Source organism: Erinaceus europaeus, chromosome 8 (genome assembly GCF_950295315.1).
Source record: "Erinaceus europaeus chromosome 8, mEriEur2.1, whole genome shotgun sequence".
NCBI classification, from domain to species: Eukaryota; Metazoa; Chordata; class Mammalia; order Eulipotyphla; family Erinaceidae; genus Erinaceus; species Erinaceus europaeus.
In genome coordinates this window covers 73,317,712-73,343,630 of record NC_080169.1, presented here as the reverse complement: position 1 = coordinate 73,343,630, position 25,919 = coordinate 73,317,712, and the positions used below count along the sequence as shown (strand labels likewise).

General features: G+C 38.8%; 1 protein-coding gene across 4 annotated transcripts in view; it reads right to left on the bottom strand.

The window, feature by feature from the left end:
- Positions 1–25,117, bottom strand: part of KMT2E (lysine methyltransferase 2E (inactive)) — a 92,844-nt gene extending 67,727 nt beyond the window's left edge. For 2 of the 4 annotated variants that reach the window (XM_060196377.1, XM_060196379.1), the window contains exon 1: positions 24,780–25,108. The gene's annotated coding sequence lies outside the window, so the exon portion shown is untranslated. Of the gene's footprint in view, positions 1–2,717; positions 2,869–24,779 lie in introns of all 4 variants that reach the window. The other 2 variants (XM_060196378.1, XM_007526978.2) reach the window with 2 other exon arrangements.
- Between the last annotated feature and the right edge of the window lie 802 nt (positions 25,118–25,919).

Here is a 25,919-nt window from a genome sequence, read left to right as displayed (position 1 = left end):
GATATTATTGAAAAATGGGAGCCTATATATAAAATTCAGTGTTCAAAAGAACATGTTTTTTCAGCTCAGGAGAAGGCACAACTGATAGAGTATTGTATTCACAAGCATCCAGCATCACACGTGCCAGAGTGGTGCTCTGGTTCTTTCTCTCTCTCTCTCAATAAATAAATAAATCTTTAAAAATAAAATGCATTTTCAGAACAGTCAAAACATAGAACAAAACTAAATGATCTGGATATGGTTGGATTAAGAAGTTGTGGTACACCATCTCTACCACCTTTAAAAATATGCATACAAGGGAGGGGATAGATAGCATAGTGGTTATGCAAAGAGACTCTCATGCCTGAGGCTCCAAAGTCCCAGGTTCAATCCCCCACACCACTATAAACCAGAGTTGGTCAGTGCTCTGGTAAATTAGAAAAAATAAATAAATCTAGAAAAAAAAAATTTTTACATATGCAAAGAAGCTGTGCCACATATATACTCAAAAGAATAGTACTTAGTTACTTAAAAAGATAAAAGTCTTTTATGACATGGATAAAAGCTGAGGTGATTTTGTTAAGCAAAATAAATCAAGAAGTGAACTACCAAATGGTTTCACTCATATGTGGAATGCAAATAGACAAAGAAAATGAACTGGCAAGACATAACAAAAAAAAAAAACTTTCCAACTCTATAGTGGGAAGGTGAAAGTGGGAAGAATGGTTAGACGGGGTAATTTTTGATAGGGGGTATAGTGAGTATGAAATTATACTCCCAAAAGCTTACAGTACCATAAACAATAGTAAATCTACAAAGTCTGGGTTTTTTAAAAGCACATATTCTGGTTTTATAAGTTTTGCCATGGTTAGCAGGATTTCAAACCAACTGTAGTTATTTAAATTCAATATCAAAGTAGCAATGTTTCAGTTTTCATATGGTCACTTATAAATGGTTACTTATTCTCTTTATCTTTTAAAAAATATTTAAATTTAATAGATACAGAGCACTGTTCAGCTCTGGCTTATGGTGGTGCAGGAGATTGAACCTGGGACTTTGGAGCCTCAGGCACAAGAGTCTGTTTGCATAACCATTATGCCAACAATTACTTATTTTCTTTAAGTCTTAAATTTCTTAAGTGCATGTAGGAATAATATCTAGAAATTGTTTCAAGGATTACATGTGGCAATCAAGTTAAGTTTTAGATATGAATGTCAGGTAAAATTTCTGGGAATTAAATATTTAGGAAAAGTTCTTTGTTTCATTTTTATCTGTGTTTTCTTTTTTTCTTTGCCTCCAGGGTTATCGATAGGGCTCAGTGCAATCCACTGTTGCATAAGACAGAGAGAAATTGAGAGGAGGGGGAGAGACAGACACCTGCAGACCTGCTTCACTGCTTGTGAAGTGACCTCCTTGCCAGGGCCTCAAACCAGGATCCTCATTCCCCCTTAGAAGAAGTTCTCATGAAATAGTGGGAATAAATTTTTCAGTTATTATGTTTGTTAATATCTTTTGAATGTCATGTTAAAAATGCATAAATACAAATCTTGCCATATTGACCATACCTTTATTTTTTTTAAGATTTATTAATGAAAAACATAGAAGAAAGAAAGAATCAGACATCACTCTGGTACATGTGCTACTGGGAAATGAACTCGAGACCTCATGCATGAGAATATAGTGCTTTATCTACTGCACCACCTCCTGGATCACTGGACCATGCCTTTAATACCTACTTTGAAATGTATTATTTAATATACAAATACAGATGAAAAAAATCTTTAAACTTAATAATAATAATTTTTCCACATTTCTTAGAAACCTTTGCTTTCTTTATACACAAATGTGCTGAGTGCTATGCTGTATGACATGATATACTTTAACAAGTTACAAAACTTACTTTAGTTAAAGAAAACTATCTACAGAAGTAATCTTTTAAATGGTATTACTTACAGTAGTACTAAAGGAGTTAGGAATTTAAATAGGAGAAAACAATCAAATATGAAAATTAATTAAGTGTACACTACTCAGTGATATAAAGGAATGAACTAGCGATAATGGGGAGGAGAAAGTCAACCCCAAAAAGGTTACATGCTGTATAATTCCACTTATATAATACTCTAAAAATCACAAGTTATAGAAATGGAGATTGGTATGATTATAAAAGGTCAACACTAGGGATTCTTGTGGTAATACGTATTCTGTAACTTCACTATGATGGTAGATCTAGAAATCCACACATGGGGAGAAATGCAGAATACACACACATGTGCATAACTAAAAATAGGAAAATCTGAGTAAAATGGGTGGATAATAACAATGTTAATATTCTGGCCCATACATATGGACACACACACACACACACATTTTTTTTTTAACATAGTAACAAGAGGAAGCCCAAAGTCCCATATATGTATGATATGGTTGATCACTTTAAAGGCTCAACTTTTACTTCTTTATATTTTTATATTTTAAGACAGAAAGAGAAACATCAAAGCACCACTCCACTACCAATGAAGTTCCAGTCATTTTCATGCTTGTTGCTGTCCATGGTACTATTATTTACCAGGGATCAAATCGAAGAGTTCATGCATGAAAAGCATATGCTCTATAACTGAGTCATCTCCTACGCCCCTCTTGTTACGATGTTGTAAAGACTACAATTGAGGGTTCCTTGATAAAGAATGCCAGAATTTCTCTGTAATATTTCTTACAACTGCATGTAAATCAATGTTCACCTCAAAATGTTAAAATGTCCATAAAAATTACATTAAAAGCTTGGCCTTCCTTGGTCTCCACACACAAGGGAACGCTTTGTGAGTGATGAAGCAGTGCTGCAGGTGTCTGTCTCTTCATCTCTTATCTCCTCCCTGACCTCTTCATTTGTTTCTGTCCAATAAATGAGTTAATTAAGAAAAATCCTTCAAGGTTATTTTTTCTTTTTTTTCTTTCTCCTCCTCCTCAGGCTCCTCCTACTCTTCCTACTTTTTAAGTATTGGTAGACCTTTCCTGCAAGGGTTAGCAAAACAGCTCACTTGGATAGTGACCCAGGTTCAAGCCTTGTCCTCACTCCATTGAAGGAAGCTTCATTACTGTGGTGTGTCTATATCTCTCACTCTATCTAACTCCTATGTAAACTTTCCTGTAAATGAAATCTTATTTACAAGTCTGCTTATTTTGATTCTAGGATTTTTCTATACTTTTCCCAATGACTGTTAGTATGAAGTTCCAATGCTGTATTAAGAAGATTGCAGTCTGTGGTCCAGGAGGTGACACAACAGATAAGAGACCATACTTGCATACATGAGTTATTAATTCATTCCTGACATCACATATGCCAAAGTGATGCTCTGGGTGTCTTGTTCTCTGTCTCTGTCTTTTCCACCAATAAATACTCTTTTAAAAGAAGGTGTCAGTATAATGAAAAAAGTGACAATGATTAATGATGCCTGATAAGAGGTAAGAAGTATATAATAGGTATTATAGCTCATATTTGCTGTGCCTATGGCTCAAGAGGGTGGTTAGAAGAACATCCCTGGGTAGGAGAGATAACATAATGGTTACACAGAGAATCTCATGTCAGAGGCTCTAAAGCCCCAGGTTCAGTCCCCCACACCACTATTAGCCAAAGCTGACCAGTGCTCTGGTCAAAAAAAAAAAAAAAAAGAGGAGGGAGGGAGGGAGGGAGGGAGGGAGGGAGGGAGGGAAGGAAGGAAGGAAGGAAGGAAGGAAGGAAGGAAGGAAGGAAGGAAGGAAGGAAGGAAGGAGCAAAGGAATCTCTGCTAGTATATCCTTCCAGCTACCATTTAAGTTCTATGAAAAGCTTAAGGCTACAGGCGAAATAGTTTGAAAACTGTCCAAAGAGAAGGAAAAAACACTCTTCCAAAAAAGTAGTACTAATCTCTATTGTACTTAAAAACTGAACAAGTGGGGGTCGGGCAGTAGCACAGCTGGTGAAACGTGCACGTGCACGTGGCACAAAGCGCAAGGACCGCCATAAGGATCCCGGTTCGAGCCCCTGGCTCTCCACCTGCAGGGGAGTCGCTTCACAGGCGGTGAAGCAGGTCTGTAGGTGTCTATCTTTCTCTCCCCATCTTCCCTTCCTCTCTCCATTTCTCTGTCCTATCCAACAACAACATCAATGGCAACAATAATAATAACCACAACAACGATAAAAACAACAGGGTAACAAAAGGGAAAAAATGGCCTCCAAGAGCAGTGGATTCGTGGTGCAACCCCAGCAATAACCCTGGAGGCAAAAAAAAAAAAAATCTAAACAAGCAAGCAAACAACAACCCTGCATTTACCTTTTAGTCACAGCCTATTAGACTGATTCATTTTAGCCTTCAAATAAGGCCCCCTTACCCCCCACCAGATATGGGCACACTTTTTAACTGAAATAATAAAGTTTGGTAATAATATTATTCTCATATTTTTAATATAAAATAATATCCTAACTTTCTAAGATTACTCTGTTACCTTTCTGACTGATTTCTCTAAAACTAGAAACCTTGTATCCTCTTCTTTCCCAATCTTAAAAACAATGCACATCAAATCTAACTAACAGGATTTAAACAAATCTTTCTGACCCTACTGTGTACATTTCATTATCTCAGACTTGGGTCATCAGGATAATTACCCAAGTGATCTATCTCCCTACTCCAATTTTACCTTTAAAACACTCTGGTTCAGTAGCTGTCAAACAGAAGTCTATAAACTGCTTCTTTTCATATTCATGGGGGTTGAGAACTAAAATGGATAAGATTCTTAAGACTCCACCTGAGACTCAGATTTAGTTTTAAATCTGGGATGTGGCCTCTATGTCCTATCCCAAAAAGGGAGGTGGGGCATTTGACCCAATGTTTTGTTTTAGAAATGATTGCTTAAACATTGACCAGAATATACTTCAAAGCTCATTAGGTATCTAACTTTGGCCTCTTCAAAAAAAGCAGAGTAGCTCACAATAACTCCGGTTGAGTTTCTAGTCTTGATATTATACTGTTTTACACTAACAAGTCAATAAATAAATCCATTCATTATGGCAGTCCTTTTGCTTTTGTTGGCATATCCTTGCTCATTACCTTTCTAAAGTCACTTTCTTTTACTTATGTCCATCCAACCCATTAAAGCATACTGGTACTATGTGAGCAATCTCCCAGTTCTGAATTCAAATACTGCATTAGTTATGTTGTAGCAGTTCCATAGGTACCTGAGAAGCTATCTTACCATACTCATGCTTGAAATATTTAATATATTGTGGCCCAGGAGATGACACAGTGAATAAAGCATTGGATTTCTCAAGCATAAAGTTTTGATTTTAATTTCTAGCATCACATGTGCCATAGTGGTGCTGTGGTTCTCTCATTAATAAAATAAATAAACCTTCAAGAAAATAAGTAAAATATGTAACGAAAAAGTCTTAGGTCCCAGGAAATAACACAATAGCACACAAGACCTGCATGCCTGAGCACACAAGTTAAGTCCCTTGCACCAACATAATGCAAGAGCTGAGCAGTGCTCTAGACTTTCTCTTTTTCACTCATGAAAATTAGTGGGGTTTTTTTTGAATTTTGAATTAATTTACTAGATAGAAACAGAAAGAAATTGAGATGGGAGAGGGAGATAGAGAAGGAAAGAGACAGACTCAGCAATACTGCGCAGGTCTTGTGAGCATGAGGACCTGGGTTAGATTACTGGCAGTGATAAAAGGGCAGAGTGGTGTTCTGGTCTCTATCACAATGGGTGTAGGGTAACCTAAAATTGAATATTACAACTAGAAATCTGAAAGTGTGTGTGTGTGTGTGTGTGTGTGTGTGTGTGTGTGTGTGTGTGTGTCAGGAGGGGGGAGGGTTATGTATAACCAGAGAGATGACAGGTAGTATATATGTTTTAACATTCATTCAACCTAGACTCAAGGCTCAATGCTACATAGGAGTACTACAGCAGCACCAGGTGTCTTGGAGACACCAGAGTTAGTGATTGTTGTCTCTAAGTGGAAAAAGTTTGGAAGCAGTGAAAAGGTGTTTGAGCTAAAAAACAAACAAACAAAAAAAAACCTGAATAAAAACCTATGTAGAGGGCTGGGTGGGGTAGTGCACCAGGTTAAGTGCAAATGGCATGAAATGCAATGCCCCTGGCTCCCCACCTGCAGGAGGGTCACTTTATAAGTGACCTTTATAAGTGAAGCAGGTCTGCAGGTATCTTTCTCTCCTCTCTCCCGTCTTCACATCCCTCTCAATTTCTCTCTGTCCTATCCAACTACAGAAAACTATGGAAACAACAACAATGGAAAAAGATGGCCTCCAGGAGCAGTGGATTTGTAGTGCAGGCACCAAGCTCCAGCAATAACCCTGGAGGAAAAAAAAAAAGAACTACGCATCTCACCCTCAACAATGAATTATGGAGCGATAGGTATAGCACAATGGTTATGCAAAAGACTTTCATCCCTAAGGTTCTGGGGTGCCAGGTTCAATCCACAGCACTGAAAGCCAAAACTGAGCGGTGCTCTGGGAAAGGAAAAAAAAAGAAAAGAAAAAAAAAACAGAACAGTTATGAGCAACCAGGGAAGAGGTTTAGTGGCCAGGGCACATGTCTTGCATGCACAAGGACTTAAGTTTGATCCCCAACAGTGCTTATGGTGGACCTGATCCTCTCTACTGAACTTTTTTTTTTCCCTCCGGGGTTAATGATGGGGCTCAGTGCCTGTACTATGAATCCATTGCTCCTGGAGGCCATTTTCCCCATTTTGTTGCCCTTGTTATTGTTGCCATTGCTGTTGTTGGATAGGAAAGAAAGAAATTGAGAGAGGAGGGGAAGACAGAGAGGGAGAGAAAAAGATAGACACCTGCAGATCTGCTGTAACACTTGTGAAGCAACCCCCCTGCAGGGGAGGAGCTGGGGGCTCAAACCAGGATCCTTGTGCAGGTCCTTGTGCTTCGCACCATGTGCGCTTAACCCGCTGCACTACTGCCTGGCCCCCTGAACGTTTTTTAATCATATGATCTAAGTTTCTATCAGGAAAAATACTTGAGTATGCAAATGTCTAAATGCATGTGTCTTGCTCAAGACAGGTTCTTAGAGTAGTATGTCTTGAGTAAGGCATACAGCAAAAAGGAAAAAAAAATCTTAACAATAAAGAGAGAAACATTGTCAAGATTAAAGTTAGAGCTAGAGCAGTAGCTCAACTGGTAGAACTCAGGACTTCCATTCCTAAGGTTTCTGGTTCATTCCTTAGTGCTAGTTATATTAAAGTGATGCTCTGGTTTTTCTTCCTCTTATGAAATAAAAAAAGTATCTTTGGAAAAAACAAAGAATAAAGTTCTGGGAGGGAGTCAGGTGGTAGCGCAGCGTTTTAAGCACACATGGCGCAAAGTGCAAGGACTTGCATAAGGATCCCGGTTCAAGCCCCCGGCTCCCCACCTCCAGGGGAGTTGCTTTACAAGCAGTGAAGCAAGTCTGCAGGTGTCTATCTTTCCCCCTGTCTCCCCCCATTTCTCTCTGTCCTATCCAACGACGACGACGACGACGACAATGCACAAAGACCCGGGTTCAAGTCCCCCATCTCCACCAATGATGACATCAACAACAACAATAACTATAACAATGAAACAACAAGGGCAACAAAAGGGAGTAAATAAAAAAAAAAAAGTTCTGGGAAAGTAGTATAATGGTTATGCAAAGACTGAGTCTCTAAAATCTCCAGCTCAATCCCTAGCACCACCATAAATGGAGCAGAGCTCTGGTAACAACAACAAAAAGGAAGTTAGTGGAGATGTGAGGTTCCTGCTATCTTAGGGTTCAAAAAGACAATCGATAGTTAATGGTATCATCACATTATTTGGTAATTGGGTTAACTTTGAAAAGTCCTTTTGTTATGGTTTGCTGTATGGTTTGTATATACAAGATACCCAGTATCTTGTATATAGCTGTGCTATTGGATGCTTCTAATCTACTTGGTCTAGGCTTTTGAGTCCGCATATCAAATACACAGCCTATATATTAAAAAGATTCAGTTTGTGTTTTGAAAAACTTTGAGACATATAATTGATTTTCCCCCTCTCATATTAATTAACTATTGATTTATATGTCTACATTTTACTAGGAGTGTACATAAACCCCTACTTCCCCCAGTCCTGGAACCCTTGGATAGGGCCCACTTTCCCGTATGCCTCTCCCAATCCATACCAAATAATATTGCATCTGCCGACCACAACCTAACCAACGCAACGATTGCCACCTCAACATGCTTCACCTCAGACTGTGTCCAGAGACTTCACGTGTGGAATGACAACCCTTCAGCTTCATTACTCGGGTGAGACCTTTCCTTTTATAGTACACTCTAATTTCATCTCAGATGGTTCACTTTCTAACAAAGTCCCAAAACCTAGATATACACCAGTTTCTGTGAGAGAGAGCTTATGTTCACACGTATCCATAAACTACTGCAAAATATATACCTGAAAGCAGAAGTACACTAGAGTTTGCAGTGAGTACCTCCCTAACACTTACTCTCCACTATTCCAAGCTTTGGGTCCATGATTGCTCAACAATTTGTTTGACTTCGTATGTTAACTCTCTTTTCAATCACCAGGTTCCAGATGCCATCAGGATGCTAGCCAGGCTTCCCTGGATTGAAGACCCCACCAATGTGTCCTGGAGCTCAGCTTCCCCAGAGATCCACCCTACTAGGGAAAAAGAGAGGCAGACTGGGAGTATGGACTGACCAGTCAACGCCCATGTTCAGCGGGGAAACAATTACAGAAGCCAGACCTTCTACCTTCTGCAACCCTCCATGACCCTGGGTCCATGCTCCCAGAGGGATAGAGAATGGGAAAGCTATCGGGGGAGGGGGTGGGATATGGAGATTGGGTGGTGGGAACTGTGTGGAGTTGTACCCCTCCTACCCTATGGTTTTGTTAATTAATCCTTTAAATTAAAAAAATTTTTAAAAAAAGGAAGTTAGTAAATACAATGAGTGTTATTATGTAACCAGTAGATTTGCCATTAAGACAAGCTATACTCACTTTCACTTTCAAAGCCTTATGATGAAAAGATCATACATAAGTAAAAAAGAAATCACATATATGAGTTGGTCAGTTCTATAAAAGTCATTTGAACGGAGAAAGAAGTCATTGTGTGAATTGGAGATCACCAAGCAAGAAGTACTTTTCCCCAAATCCCTAATGAACCAGTGAACCATTTACTTTAGGAGGTAATAAGCATAAACTTTCAATTCCTTCACAGGAGTGATCATATAAATCATACAAACAGAATCTCTTGAATCTTCATTATCACTCTAGATTAAATTTAAATGATAAATATAAGTTTCTGGTTGATAAATATAATAACTGATAAATATATATAATAATATATATATAATATATATAATAAATGATAAATATAATAACTGGTTACATAATAAGTTTCTCAGATATGCTCACAGTAATTACAAAGGAGGAAAAATATTTTGACATAATCCTATGTTTTTCATAAAATCTACTAGTTTCTTAAGTATTCTACTTGTTTATTTTAATGAGAAAAAACACAGAGAAAAAGAGATATACAGAGGGAAAGAAAGACTAGACCACTGCTCAACTCTAACTCATGGTTGGTGCTGGGGATGGAACCTGGAACCTCAGAGACTCAGGCAAGAAAGTCTTTTGCATAATCATTATGCTAACCTCCCTAGCCCATAGAGACGCCTGTCTTAGTTTGTATTTAAAAATTAAGAATTCATTGCATTAAATGTATAACTGAACAGATTATTACCACTGGCATACAAAAACTAGGTCGAAGGGAGTCGGCCAGTAGCACAGCGGGTTAAGCGCAGGTGGTGCAAAGGGCAAGGACCTGCATAATAAGATTCCTGGTTCGAGCCCCTGGCTCCCCACCTGCAGGGGAGTCGCAGTGAAGGTCTGCAAGTGTCTCTCTTCTCTCACCCTCTCTGTCTTCCCCTCCTCTCTCCATTTCTCTCTGTCCTATCCAACTACAATGACATCAATAACAACAATAAAACAACAAGGGCAACAAAAAGGGAATAAATATTTTTAAAAATTAAAATAAAAAAATAGGTCACCACACACCAAACAATTACTGGCTAAAATTCAAAAAGTACACAGATTGATCCCAGGGATATTAATCAACACAATCATCAGTTGCTTCCCTTAGGAAATATGTACAAGGTCAGCAAGCTGAAACTAGTAGCTACCATGATATTCATACAACGACAGCATTCAACTTTTAGTTTATAATATCAAGAAGTCCTAAAGAAGAAGGCAATTTAAATTTCACAAAATAACAGAAGTTACTGGACTTGTATGTATGCCAGTGTTATCTTTTAAATTATATAAATTGTCATTTTTTTCAGGTAATGTCCTACAAATCCCATCAGACAAAACACAGTTGCATCTTTCCCCTTTTACTTCCAACATATTTATGTGTACAATACATGTGTGTATAGCTATTTTTAAAGATTAATTATACATGAGTGTTTCACATGAGATAAAGAGAGTGAGAGAAGCTAGAGAACAACTCTAATAACAAGTGGTTCTGGGGATGAAACTGAGGGATACAAGACAAATACTACAAATTGATCCATTTCCTTAGCTGCAAGGACTTTTTTTTTAAAGTATTACTCATCAATAATTATGGTGTTGTCAAAATATTATCTTTGAATATGGCTCCCCAAATTGGAATTGAGTTTTCATTCTTGTATAAAAACACATCTATGATGGTTTGACTACAGCTTAGGAGTTAAGGTTAAAAAAAAAAAATCGGGAGTCGGGTAAGTAGTGCAGCAGGTTAAGTGCACATGGTGCAAAGCGCAAGGACCACATAAGAATCCCGGTTCGAGCCTGCGGCTCCCAACCTGCAGGGGAGTCGCTTTCCCCGTCTTCCCCTCCTCTCTCCATTTCTCTCTGTCCTATCTAACAATGACGACATCAATGACAATAACAGTAATAACTACAACAATAAAAAGGGCAATAAAAGAGATAAATATATTTTTTTAAAAATCACTTAAGATACTTGTAAATTTCCTTCTAGACATTTATTATTTCCCTGTAATGTCTTAATTATCTTATCCATTCCTAATTTGACAATTTTCTTCAGTAAATTTATCAAATCTTCCAATTATTAAAATTAAATTTAGTTATCTTAAGGATCTTTTTTTTTACATCCATTCATCACTGGTTTATGTAGTATCTAATAAATAAAATAAATGCAATACAAGTACAAAGGGGTGAGCCAGTTCAGGGGTAAACATGACCCTTAAGAGCATTCAAATCAACTGGAGGAAACAGCACAGAGTAGCTAGTAGCATTTAACTACAACAGCTATGGTATGTAAGTATGTATATGTATCCTGGGGGTGCAGAGATAATTAGACAACATATTATAGCATAGGGTTTGCATGTATGTAATTCCAGAGGTCCTGATTTAATCCCAAGCATCATCACAAACCACAGTTGAGTAGTGCTTTACATTTTCTCCCCCCCCGCCCCTCCCTCTCTTTCACACACACACGCAAACATATCTTTGAAAAGAAAAAATACGTAGACTGAGTAAATAAAGTTAGACACTCCTATAATGTTTGTATAAAATATTTCAGGAAAACATACTATAAAATTTAAAATAAACTAGAAATAGTGATGCCCTCAATATATGAGGTAGCCTAAGGAATCATAGATTCACTTTTATGTAGAAACAACTATAGAAAAAATAGCTGAAAAATTAGTAAAAATTTTCTATGTTGAATTTTTAAATTAAAACTTCATTGAGGAAAGGTTGGTTTAGAAGCCTATGTTGTAGTGGTATAATTTCACACTTCATCAAAATGTACGTTTCCACACTATGCCCATCACCAAAATACCAATATTTCTTCAGCATGACCCATTGTAAAACACAGTGAATTTTCAACCCTATTATAAGTTCTATTGTTGTCTTCATTTTTCAGATCAAGAAACAAAGGCACAAATATTTAAGTAGCTTGCTCAAAGTCATACAGCCTCACTTAATTACAGTCAGAGCAAATAGGTGTGGCTCAAAAGTTTCTACTCTTAAACACTATACAGTACTACCTCTCAAGAAGTACTGCTTGGATTATCTTAGTACATTTTATTTTCATATCCTTAAGAATTGAAGGGGTAAAAAAGCATGCCCCATACTTTAACAATGACTCGTTAGTCACTATCAGACCACCCCATCAGCTGAGGTCCTAGTCGGGAAGTCCTGAGATTCCCAAACAGACAAGACGGGCCTAGATCTTGACTAGATCCCTCTCTCCATTGTAACTGGTCATCTCTATCAGGAATAACACAATAGATCCCTTTGTGGGCCCCCATACGACCTTGCCCTCAATGTGAATCAACAACGGTAGAGAATGTTCCATCCTCCAAAGGGAGGCTGGACAACATACTCTTATGTTCCACCTGAGGAAGTTGGGTCCTGAAATTTGGACAACTTGGAACGTTCTTACTCATGACCACAGAATGTGAGCTCAGATCTATAGGGATGCAGAGGTCACATGGGCTCCTAAGCTGAATATGGGCCTCAAAGCACATCAAATCAATGGGGTTTACAGTCAACAATATTTATACACCTTTCCCATATTTGGGAGCTACTCTCTTCCCTGATCCAGCTTTCTGGTCCTTTTTTTCCAGCCATGACATCATCTCCCCAGACAATAACTTAGATCCACCTGCATATCAGATGTCAGGCTCAGGAAAAAAAAAAAAAAAAACTAGTATAGTCATGGCTCTTTGGAATATAACTAAAATAGGACTACTAACTATCTATAAAACAGAGAGCCCCCAACTCTTCATATGAACTTTTCCAGCTTTTAAGTTCATGATTAGTCAACAATTTTTTGGCTCTATATGTTAACTCTCTTTTTCAGCCACCAGGTTCCAGATGCTAACAGGGTGTCAACCGGACTTCCCTGGACAGACAACCACACCAATGTGTCCTGGAGCTCTGCTTCCCCAGAATCCTGCCCCACTAGGGAAAGAGAGAGGCAGGCTGGGAGTATGGATTGACCTGCCAACGCCCATGTTCAGCGGGGAAGCAATTACAGAAGCCAGAACTTCCACCTTCTGCACCCCGTAATGACCTTGGTCCATACTCCCAGAGGGATAAAGAATAGGAAAGCTATTAGAGGAGGGGATGGGATATGGAGTTCTGGTGGTGGGAACTGTGTGGAGTTGTACCCCACCCCCCTATCCTATGGATTGTGTTACTTTTTTATAAATAAAATTTTTTTAAAAACCCCAATGTCATACTAATTTTTTAATAACCCATAAAGTTCATACTATTTTACCCTGGCATCCAAGGCTCATCACAACTTGATGCACATCAATTGCTGTAAACCCAATCCAAGACTCATACAAACAACACAGGAGTTCTAGAAATTGGGATGAACAGAAATACTACATAAAAAGTCTATCATGTGACACTACACAAAGACCAGCATTCTTCATTCAATCAGAGAATTCAAAAAGAGTGGTCTAGATTTTCCAAAGAAAAGTCAGCCTGGTTTGTTTGAAAATTACAAGCACCAGAACCTAAACATTAATGTCTAACTAATCACTAACTCTATGACCTTGAGTAAATTGCTTAGCTTTTTTGTGGCTTAGTCAACTTGTATAATAAAATAGTATAAAAACCAGCTGAGACTAATAGTGAAGCATAAACGCAAGATCCCACTGTAAACTCTAGAACATAATCTTGAAGTTTGTCAAAGGACTTGTTTTTTTGTTCCTTTCACTCTATACTTCTGGTTTTTGTTGTTTGTTTGTTGAATATTTTTTAATTTTTATTTTTTACCAGAGCACTGCTCAGCTTTGGAATATGGTGGTGAGGGGGACTGAACCTTGGACTTTGGAGCCTCAGGCATGAGAGTCTCTTTGCATAACCATTATGCTATCTACCCTCACCCCACTGTGTACTTCTTTAAAACAATATTTAGTGGTCCAGGAGGTGGCGCAGTAGATAAAGCACTGGACTCTCAAGCATGAGGTCTTGAGTTCAATCCCTGGCAGCACATGTACCAGAGTGATATCTGGTTCTTTCTCTCTCCTCCTATCTTTCTCATGAATAAATAACTAAGATATTTAAAAAAAAAACAATATTTAAAGTTTAGTTTTGACCTGGGAGGTTGCACAGCAGGTAGAGGGCCTGACTTGCAAGCACAAGTTACTGAGCTCAATTCCTAGCATTGCATATGCCACTGAAAAGCTCTGTCCCTCCCACCCACACACACACACACTCATAGTAATTAAATAAATCTTAAAAAGAAAAAAAATGTAATAGTACTACAAACTGAACTTTCATTTTCTTTTTTTTTTTTTATTTATTTATAAGAAAAACAGGAGGAGAGAGAGAGAACCAGACATCACTCTGGTACATATGCTGCCGGGGATCGAACTCAGGACCTCATGCTAGAAAGTCAAAAGCTTTATCATTGTGCCACCTCCCGGACCACTGAACTTTCATTTTCTTAAGACACAGATACTGTCCATTTAATTGAAATAAATTTAAAAACAAATATGCTTAGAAGTCACTGACTCATTAACCCTTACTATTCTTTTTTTTTAATAGGAGAGAAATTGAGACGGGGAGATAAGAAGGTAAAGAGAGACAGCTGCAACATTGCTTCACCACTAGTGAAACTTCTTCCTTGAAGATGGGGCCTAGGGGACTCAAACCCAGATCCTTACACATGGTAACATATGCATTCAACCAGGTGCACCACCATATGACCAATTCTCACAATTTTTTTTAAATTAATTTTTAAATTTTTAAATTAATTTATTTCCTTTTGTTGCCTTTGTTTTACTGTTGTAGTTATTATTGTTGTTATTGATATCGTCATTGTTGGATAGAGCAGAGAGAAATGGAGAGAGATGGGGAAAACAGGGAGAGAGAAAAATAGACACCTGCAGACCTGCTTCACAGCCTGTGAAGCAACGCCCCTGCAGGTAGGGAACCAGGGGCTCAAACTGGGATCCTTACATAGGTCCTTGCGTTTTGCGCCACCTGCGCTTAACCCACTACTCTACCACCCAATTCTCACTATTCTAAAACATGATTATCTTGATTGTTTTAGGGGGGAAAAAATTAGGAAGGTTGTTAGAGAACATAATCTTCTATTTTTTAAAGGAATTAAAAAATTTTTTAATATTTATTTCCCCTTTTGTTGCCTTTTTTTATTGTTGTAGTTGTTACTTATGTCGTCATTGTTAGATAGGACAAGAGAGAGATGGGGAAGACAGAGAGGAGGAGAGAAAGACACCTGCAGACCTGCTTCACGGCTTATGAAGCGACTCCTCTGCAGGTGGGGAGCCGGGGGCTCCAACTGGCATCCTTACGCCGGTCCTTGTGCTTTGCGTGTGCTTACCCCGCTGCGCTACAGCCCAACTCCTATAATCTTCTATTTTACAAGTATTCTTTTAAGTTTCAAAACTTCTCCCAATCTCTCTGAAAATTTCCAAAGAATTAAACTAATAATTTTCATTCAACATGTTACCTAGAGCCAGAATCAGTATAGTATTCAAATTATCTTCCAAATTCACTACGATTATTCTGCTACCGTAAGAAGGAAATAAGCCAAATTGATAAAAGTATCATTAAACCGGCTGGGGAATGGTGCTCAAACAATAGAGCACTGAACTTTCATTTCTGAGGTTACTAGTTTGATCCCTAGAACTGCTATGTACCAGAGTGGTGCAATGTCCTGCCCCCCTCCCCTTTTATTTGCTAGGACAGAGAAAAATTGAGAGGGGGAGGAGGAAGAATGAAAAAATGACATCTGCAGCATCACTCCACCACTTCACTTGTGAAGCGTCCCACAATGGGAACAGGGCACCCTGGTCCTTGAGTGCATGTGTACTCAACCAAGTGCACCACTATCTACCCCAACTCTAGCTTGTTTTTTTCTTCTCTACTTCAATGAATCCCTATTATCATATGTAATAAAAATCTTTTTAAAACAGTGTTGTTAAAATGTAACCAAGGTCTAAATCAATGTTTACCATGTTTCTAGTAGATTTTCTTGTTTTTCAAATTTTTCTATAGCATGTATTTCTTAGAAGATTCCAAAAAAAAAATCATACAATGCTTTTCCCTAAGAGTTACAGATATTTTGCTGTATTAAATGTACCATCTCAACAAAAGTTTTGTGTAAAAAAGGAAAAAAAGAGAGAGGGCTAGGCGGTGGTCCCCCTGGTTAAGTGCTCACATCACAGTGTACAAGGGCCCAAGTTCAAGACCCTGGTCCCCACCTGCAGGGGGAAAGCTTCCTAAGTGATGATGGAAGTCTGCAGGTGTCTCTCTGTCTCTCTCCCTTCTTATCTCCCCATCTATCTCCCCCTTCTTTCTCTATTTCTCCCCGTCCTGTCCAACAACAACAACATCAATAACTACAACAATAAAAAACAAGGGCAACAAAAGGGAAAATAGATAAATATTAAAAAAAACTTAAAAAATTAATTATAAGAAAAAAAGGAAATCCCCACAATCCCAATGCCATACACTTCTGATAAAAAGCCCTGATGAATTTGTATTTGCAATAGTATGACTTTACTCAGTTAAGAATCACCAATGGATGCTAAATCTAGGAAAGGAAATATCTGATAATATTTACAAATTTTCAAAATTCTCCCCACAAATCACTAATAAGAAAAAATGAAAAATGGTTAACTTCATAATGCAGAAACTATTCAACACCTTAAATAAGCAATAAAATGATTGTACTGGTAACATCAAGGTTTCCAATGACAGAAAAAGATTGTTTATATTGCATCCTGTCAAAACACAAAATCTGAATCTAATCCTAAAAAAATCTTTAGGTTTATCTAACCCAAATTGAAAGGCATTGTGTGAACAATTAGCTCCCAGTGTCATGAGAGATTTTGGACAAAAAATGAGGGTACACTTTTAAATTAATGGAAACTAAAGAGATCTGAAACTAAATACAATATATGCCCCTGGACTCATTACTGTATCAGAAAAAAAAACTTATAAAGCACAGATTGTAGATGTGATGAAACTAGAATATGAACAAATAGGCTAAATAAAAGCAATACATTAATGCTAAACTTCTTAAATTTGAAAAACACTCTGGCTATATGTGATATGTTTACATGCTTATACACAGGAGCATGAAGTATGCAATCTATCCTCAAACAGCTCAGAAAATAATATGTGTATAAAAAGAACAAAGGAAACATGACAAAATTTTTTAATTCAAGGAGTCTAGATAAATAATATAAAGGAAATCCTATGTTATTCATGTAATTTTCTGTAAGTTTGAAGTTATTTCATAATTTTTAATTTAAATGTAGCAATTCAACACACATATATGCATATATTTGTATTAATCAAAAATAAAATCACTACTTGATACTATTTATTTAGTGTTGGAGGTTCTGCCAAATACATCTGAAAATCCCTGAAAAAGAGCAATGATGAATTGGAAGCAAAGATGAACTGGAAGTATCTTTTTCTGGCACTCCAGCTGAGAAAACTCTCCACCCTCCCCCTTCACAATACCAACAAGTCCTCAGCTAATTAGGGGGATCTACCAATAGATGGGATACACTGGATCTCTGACATCCTTCCAATTCCTATGAGGTCCAAATGCACTTTCTTCAAGTTCAGTTTTGTGAGATGTCCCTACAGTCTTAAAATATATCTTACTTAAACTAGCTGATGCTAGCTAATTCCTGTTTCTTGCATCCAAACAAGCCATTAAAAAAAGCATGCTTTTAAGACAGAAAAATAGGTGACAAAAGGGAGATAGTAGTTTCTCAAATTAATACTCTGCACTCAAAATTCTCTTTTTGATGGGCTTAATGGTAAAAAATGTAGTAGCTGAGGGGTAGTGCAGTAGTGGATTTGAGTTTGCAAGCATGAGGTTCTGAGTTCAACCAACCGCACCCCATATGCCAGTGTGCTGCTTTAGTCTTTTTCTTCCCTCTCTCTGTGGTTCATGAAATAAAAATAAAGCAATAAGGCAGTATCAATTCCAACAATCATGCAACCCCATTTAAATTGAAACAGAAAAACTACTGATTCCAAAAGAAACTATCTTACTTTCTCAGGAATGGTTACTATAACCTCCATTCATGGTTACAGAAGCACAGTCCTAACTAATCAAGTCAGTCATATCAAGAATCTGGCCATCTTCTACCATAATATTGAAAAGGAAACGGATTTTCAAATTCCTGAATCGTGTCTTCCTTTAACCAACAAGTAAAGCAGAATAAGAATTCAAAAGGTGTCTCCGTACTCTGAAAAACAGAAGCTTCATATAGTCTGATATGCAAACTTTCAAAAAAACCAAAACTATATTTTGCTGACAATATCTTAATAAAGATTTTTTACCACATTCCTTATTTGTATGCTAAAACCCATCAACATTAGATTGTACCTTATTCTTATACCAAACTATAAGAAAAATGGGGAAATTTTATTTAAATCAAATTTACTTTTTTAATCAATTGTTTAAAGCAATTCTTATTTAACTCCTTAGATAGAAATGTTTTAAATACCACTTGAAAATAAAAATCAACACAGGTTTAAATTAAAAAAAAAAAAAAGATATATATATATATATATAATTAAATAGCTCATTTGCTAAGTGTGCTGCCTTGCCATAGGCACAACCCAGGATCAAGCCTGGTGCCCTCTACATTGAAGGGTGCCTTGGGTGCTGTGGTTTATTACACACACACACACACACACACACACACACACACACACACACACACTCCCTCTCCCCCCTCTGCTATTTCTGCTCTTAATATATACATACATACATACACACACACATATATATTTCTCATCTCAGATAAAATGCTAGCTAACCTAATTATGTGAACTTGAACTTTAAAATCTCATAAATACTACAAACCAAAATGAACAAAATGCCACTTACACTACTTAGCAAAAACCATAGGTGCTGCAACCAAGTTGGCTATAACACAGGTATGATTACTCAATATTATCTTTCTCAATAATAAACTTCAGGACAAGAATGTTTATTCCTTTGGATTAACACTAAATTGAGCAATCATCCAAGCTGTCGAAAAAGTATCTCTTCTCCAACTGTATAAACAGGATAAAGCTGCACAGATCATTTGTTTCTCATGTTATCTTCATAGAGGCCCATTTTAAAATTTATATATCCTATGAGACAACTTGAAAGTGCAAAAATAAATATCTAATGAAAATGGGCAAGTGATTATTTACTCACTAAATTATGGGATATGTTAATTACTTATAAATGGCATAGTATCTGTTTTGATAACACCCTAATGTAACAAATAAAAATCAAATTGCTGGGAGTCGGGCGGTGGCCGCAGCGGGTTAAGTGCACGTGGTGCAAAGCGCAAGGACCAGCGGAAGGATCCCGGGTTTGAGCCCCTGGCTCCCCACCTGCAGGGGAGTTGCTTCACAAGCGGTGAAGTTAGTCTGCAGGTGTCTGTTTTTCTCTCCCCCTCTGTCTTCCCTTCCTCTCTCCATTTCTCTCTGTCCTATCCAACAACAACGACATTAATAACCATAACAATGTTAAAACAACAAAGGCAACAAAAAGGAAAATAAATAATTTTTAAAAAATTTTTAAAAAAATCAAATTGCGTGACTGACTTGTTGCACTAATAATGTCAAAAATTCCAAAGCACTTAGTTTTGGTAAATAAGCAAATCATACTTTCAATAAAAGTATAAAATTCACCTATCATTACAAAAATGGCTTTCCTAAACTTAACAAAAGTTTGACTTACAACTTGTACACAAGAAAATAAGGAACTGCTTTTAGAGCAAGTTAAAAGTAAAACCAGCTAAGTAATTTAAGTAAAAAAGCATCCAAGTTACTAATGGTTAATCCAAACTTCTCATATTCTTAAAGGTACAAATAAGATCTAATCCATGCAGCCTGAGTTATCAACATTTGATTTTCATGCAGCACTTATAAAAACAAATTATGAAAACCTTAGATTAAATCCCTCCTCTTTATAAAACACTCACTGTTTAATTGCATTAGCAAAATTTTGATAGTTAAATACTGTCTACATTTGATACACTAAAAACAACTTTCAATCAAAAATAATGCTCTTTATTAAATTGTGAAGTAATAAAAAATTACCCATTCACTACAAAACATAAGGCTTCTTCCAATATTTGAATATTAAAAAAATAATGAGTCACTCCAATTTTAAACTTCTCACAAATAGCAACCTTCCTGTTATTTGGAGTCAACACACACACAAAAACCAACCTCACTATAGTGTAAAAATAATTCCATATTCAACATTAAAAGACTCACTGAATACAAGTATTTTATGAATTCTATCAAGACAAGGAATAAACCCTAATCATTCTGAATATCTGCTATGTAAATGTACTCAAGAAAAATCTTGAACTCAACCAATTAATTGAACACCTACCATCTGCTAAGAATAAATCCTCTAAAGAAAGCTATCATTAATTTAAATATTTTAAAAGATAAATTTGCATATCTTAAGAAAATCCCATTTCAATACTTAAGCAATTTTTCATAGTTTTTCAATGTCCTGTTGATTTTACATGTTTTTATTTTTTTTTTAGTTTTTATTTTTTTATTTATTGGATAGAGACAGCCAGAAATTGAGAGGGGTGGGGGAAAGAGGGACACCTGCAGCACTGCTTCACCACTTGCAAAGCTTTCCCCCACAGGTGGGGACCAGGGGGCTCGAACCTAGGTTCTTGTGATTTGTAACATGTGTGCTCTAACAGGTGCATTACCACCCAACCCCATGTTTTTAAACAAATGATAGCACACTTCAGTATCAGTAATGAATTCCACAAAGCAGAATTGTTGGGATTTATATAATACACTTATAAAAAAACTAAAACAATTGGTTTCTTTTTGAGAGTTTAGTACATGAAAATGAATACATTAGTCTGAGAAATACGAAACCAAATTAAGAAATTACAATTTTGCTAAGGTATGTATTATGGAAATGAATTTATTCTACTTTGCTGACTGCACACTTCATTTTTAGATCCAAGAAGTCCTAAAGCTTACCATATCATATATGGTAAAAATGATCTGGCTTGAAGCTATCTGTGAAGACGACAGACAAGCCAGAATTATCAGAGCATTAACAGAGACCTACAGAGGTGAAGGGAAATGGAGTCCTGCAAAGGTTTTTAACTTAAGATCAAAGGAATTCTGTAACTTACACTAACAACAAAGGGGAAGTATGATAAAAATGTAGTCTCTAAAAATAAAATTTACTCTCCAATTACATTATGATTTCCAACAAATCCACTTAAACAGATAAAACTAATCCTTCAAAGTCAGCTACCCCAAGAACAAAGACCATTGACTATTTTTTCCTCAAGGGACCAGTTTCAAAACTCTCTGGGAACAAAAATTATGCCCAACCTTTTAATAAATTTGCCTTCTAACTTAAAACATATGTAATCAAGTGGGATGTACAACAGTAAAAAAAACCTTATAGAAAAAGTGACCATTTAAAATAAAGTACAATATACTTTTTAAAACGCCATCTCGGGAGTCAGGCGGTAGCGCAGCGGGTTAAGCCAGGTGATGCAAAAAGTGCAAGGACCGGCAAGGATCCCAGTTTGAGCCACCTGGGCTCCCACCTGCAGGGGAGTCGATTCACAGGCAGTGAAGCAGGTCTGCAGGTGTCTATTTTTCTCTCCCCATTTCCCCTCCTCTCTCCATTTCTCTCTGTCCTATCTAACAACGACGACATCAATAACAAAAGTAACTACAACAACAATAAAAAAGAACAAGGGCAACAAAAGGGAAAGTAAATAAAAAATAAATAAATGGTTTTAAATTACTGAGGAAAAGACAACAAAAAAATAAATAAATAAATGGCAGTCTCATTTTATAGGAAAGAAAACAGAACAAAAACAATAGGCCAGTGTAATGAAGCAGGCCAGTATGAGCACAACTTTTCCTATAATTTCTAATTTAATAGTTTATTTGAAATTAAACAAATCCAAATGCTTCAAATGTATAAGCCTGTACAAATTCACTATTAAGAAATGTGTTCCCTCCAAAGGCTACAGAATTCAAATTTCTGAGAGTATTTCTCTAAATTACATTGTAAGTATCAACCTCTGAATCATAGATTTTTACCACTTAGTCTATAAAATAAATGCTCAAATCTTTTTCACAGCAGATAAGGATCTGGACTTAAAGGATCATTCAGTGCATAATACAAATGGTGATTGACCCCACAAATTCTCCTACAGCCCACCAATAGTTCATTTTATAGTAAACTATTTCCAAAATTCTAAGGAAGGTTAGTCTTTCATGATGAAACTCCCTAAGCCAGTGATTTCTATAACTACTTTGCAGAACAGAACCTAGCAAACAATCTAGTTCATATATGATTTTCATGATTCTTATTCTATTGCAAACACTGTGGAGCAGAATTTACAACAGAATAAGAGACTGATGAAAGGGTGTATAAGCTCCAACCTTTTTAAGTACTACTGGATTGAAAGGCACTCTAGCACCACAATCAGAATGGTCATTAAATGTCATTAACAGCCCACTCATATCTCACTTCTCAGGTTAGGCAAAAAAAAAAAGATCAACCTCCCACTACAGAGATGAATTCTAATCATTCACACTTTTTTGAAATACAGTTTAATGACACCATTTAATTTTGTGCGTCTATTAAGATTCTGAAGCTAGAATGGAGTCAAGACCCTATTGTGGTACTGGGTATTATTTAAAGTATTAAGAAACTAAATTCAGCATATGTAAATGGGCATGTTGGGGGAAAACCAAGAACAAAAAATCATACTTTTTCACATACACAATCATAATATGTATGCTTTAAGACAATTTCAAAAAGTAGCAATATACGGAACTACACTTTATCAAATCAACTTTGAAAATTCTTTAGAAATACTTAAATATATGAAAAACATGGGTAGCAAAATACAGCAGTGGGAAAAACAAGCATCTTCACACTGGGTGGAAGTAACAGGTCTAGGCTTGGATGTACAGCTCCCTAAAAATTAATCTGATATAGTGCAAAAATTGGTCAAGAATTCATAGAAAATGTTTAACTCTACATTTAGTTGTACAAAATTAGCTGCACTTACATACTTAACTGAACATTTTTAATTTACTTTGGCATACTGAATAAAATGATGCTTAGGTTGAAAACATAAAAATATATATTGGTTCCCAAATAAATTTTAATGTTTAAAAGCACCTACCTTCACCGAAATTTCTACGGTTACCTGAGGGGTTTCATTTTTTTTTTTTTTTCAAAAGTGGTGTCATTTTATTTACCTCAGGAAAAACCAAGAAAATTAACTAAAACATAGCACGATGATTCGCAGGAAAAAAAAAACGTATTTTTGTTCATGGTTTGGGGGAATATAAAGAACAATTTAAACCATGTCTTCTCATGTAAACATAATAAGCTTATAATATGCTGCAGACAAACGCACTGCATGGGGTGTGGAGGACCCGAGCTGATTAGATTACCACAACATCAGCCTGGGGCCGCCATTTTTAGAATCTGTAAAGGACAAAAGAGGGAAATTTCACTTTTTTCCTCCCCATCTCGAAGACTAAGGGGGAAAATAGACTCTTTTTCAATTAGGAATTGATGTTTCCTGTTTAGAGATGAAAGCTCCTCACTTTATTCTCTCCAAGGTCTCCAGAACTTCCAACACCTAACGTTATTCACATCTCTAAATAGGAAGGAAAACAGGCAAACTGAGGTTGGCTTGAGAGCTAAGTCTAGCCACTGCTCTTTGGCTTCAAACGGCATCAACCTTCGCAAGAGTCCAGCGAGAAAGAAATCTCTTCGGAACTGGGGCCCATGGAAGACAGCCCTCTCCGGATTGTTTTCTCTTCCCCTCCCCCGTTTAGCACAGTGAACCGTTTGTTTCTCTTCTAGTCTGCTGCCACAGTGTTTGTGCCAATCCCTCGGTCAAAATAAGCTCTTCTGAAATGTGCCATATTGTGGATTCTAAGCCTCCGGTACAGTAAAGGACTGCAATAAAGCTAGCGGAGTGGGGCAGGAGACTGACGGCTGGGTACTGGGGTGACCACCTCAGGGGCGGGTTCATTCCCTCCCCCCCACAAAGGGAGAATACCCAGGGCGTCCTTTCAACTCCCCTCGTATTGAGAAGAAAATCCAGCCAGGCACTGCCAGTCCAGAAATGGAAGGATGTGGTGAAAATGGGGCCTGCAGTTGTCTGTGTGTGTGTGTATAAAAATGGGGCCTGCACAGTGTGAATGGGGCCTGCAGAGAGTGTGTGTGTGTGTGTGTGTGTGTGTGTGTGTGTGTGAGAGAGAGAGAGAGAGAGAGTGTGTGTGTGTGTGTGTGTGTGTGTGTGTGTGTACCTGAACAAGATGCGGGCGAGGGCAGGGAGAGCTGGCGGAGCCTGGGACCACTCGCACACAATCCCTCCTCGCAGTCCCAAGCCTCCCGCTCCTCACCCGGGCGGCCTCAGCCCGCTGCCACGGAGGAGGGCGCCCCCTCCCTAACTCCCACTCTCAAGGGGGTTTAACTGCCAGTCCCCCCCTTCTCCAGCCCTAAAACCCGCCATAATGCTCCCTTTTCTGGGGACTAGGGGAGAGGGCAGATTCGATTCCCACAAGCCACGTCCTGCCCCGACCAAGACACCTGGGAGTCAACGTCGACTCCCACCCCCGGAAGAATCAGGATGTGAGAGCCCCCCTCCCCCTGCAAACACAAGTCCCTCCACCCCGCAAACCCCACTAACTCCCAAGGAGACGACAGGCACTGACCTGTGATGTTCACACACCAGACAGCCGAACCCCGTTATTTGCTCGACCCCCGGGGAGCCTCTCCACACCTCCGCGGTCGGGCGACCCCCAGGCAGCAGCCACTGCAGACACAGGACGCGGTCTCCACACACCCCCTCCCCAAACAGCAGCGCGCAGCCTCTTCGCCAGCAACCGAGCAGCAGGGGAGGGGGCACCCAGTCAGCAGGAACACGGAGGCGACGGCGAGGCTGCTCAGAGTGTCTATGCCCCCTCTGTGGCCGCTCCCGAAGTCAGGCACGGTCTCCGACTCGGCCCCCTGCGCCCGCTCAGTGTCACTGCCTCTCGCTCTGGGAAAATGGCGGCGACGGCGGCGGCGGCCGCGGCGGCGGCGGCGGCGGCGGCCGCGGCGGCAAGTGCACGGGGCCCGCCCGCCCCGCTCCGCAGGGGCAGAGGGGGAGGGGACGAAGCCACCCGCCGCCATTTTGCTTGTGGGCTGCCTCCCGCTGTAGCCTCTCCGCTCGAGGCTCGAAGATAGCCAGCTGGAAGCAGTGAGGTGGGCAGGAGCTCCCGTCTTTTTCACGACAGGTGCACTCAACAATTCACCGAAGGTTTGGGGGAAATTTCTGTGTTGGTGGGACTGGTTCTTTACCCCACTTCCATTAGCTGCCCTCGAGTCTTGGAAATCGGCGGGCATGAGCTCTCGCCACTCCGAGGTGGCAGGATAACGACCGTGGTCCCTGAGAACGACCCTTGCTCTCAACACCCCTTCCTGCCGCACCCCCCCCCCCATGCACCCTCTCCCACTCCCTGAGTCCCCACCCCGGTCTCCCCCTCCCCTTCCTCCGCCCCAGTCTGGCCTCCAGCACGGGGTGAACTTGATTGGGGTGTCACTCGACGCCCACTAGGGGCTGAGGCTCCAGTGCGCAGGCTCCAGCCACCAGATAAAAGCGGAGCTGGCGAGTCGTGCGCCGTCTCGATGGAGGAGCAAGAAACGTAAGAGGCCGGGGGGAGAAGCTACAGGGAAAATACAGCCACCGTCAGCGCCGCTTCTCTGCCACCGTGTATCGGGGTAAAAAGCTGCCGTTGCCGTCGGTGCAGTTGCCGTTGCTGCCTCCTACTTCTTGGCCCCTGGGAAGGATTTCCCCGCCGGCGGGACTGTGC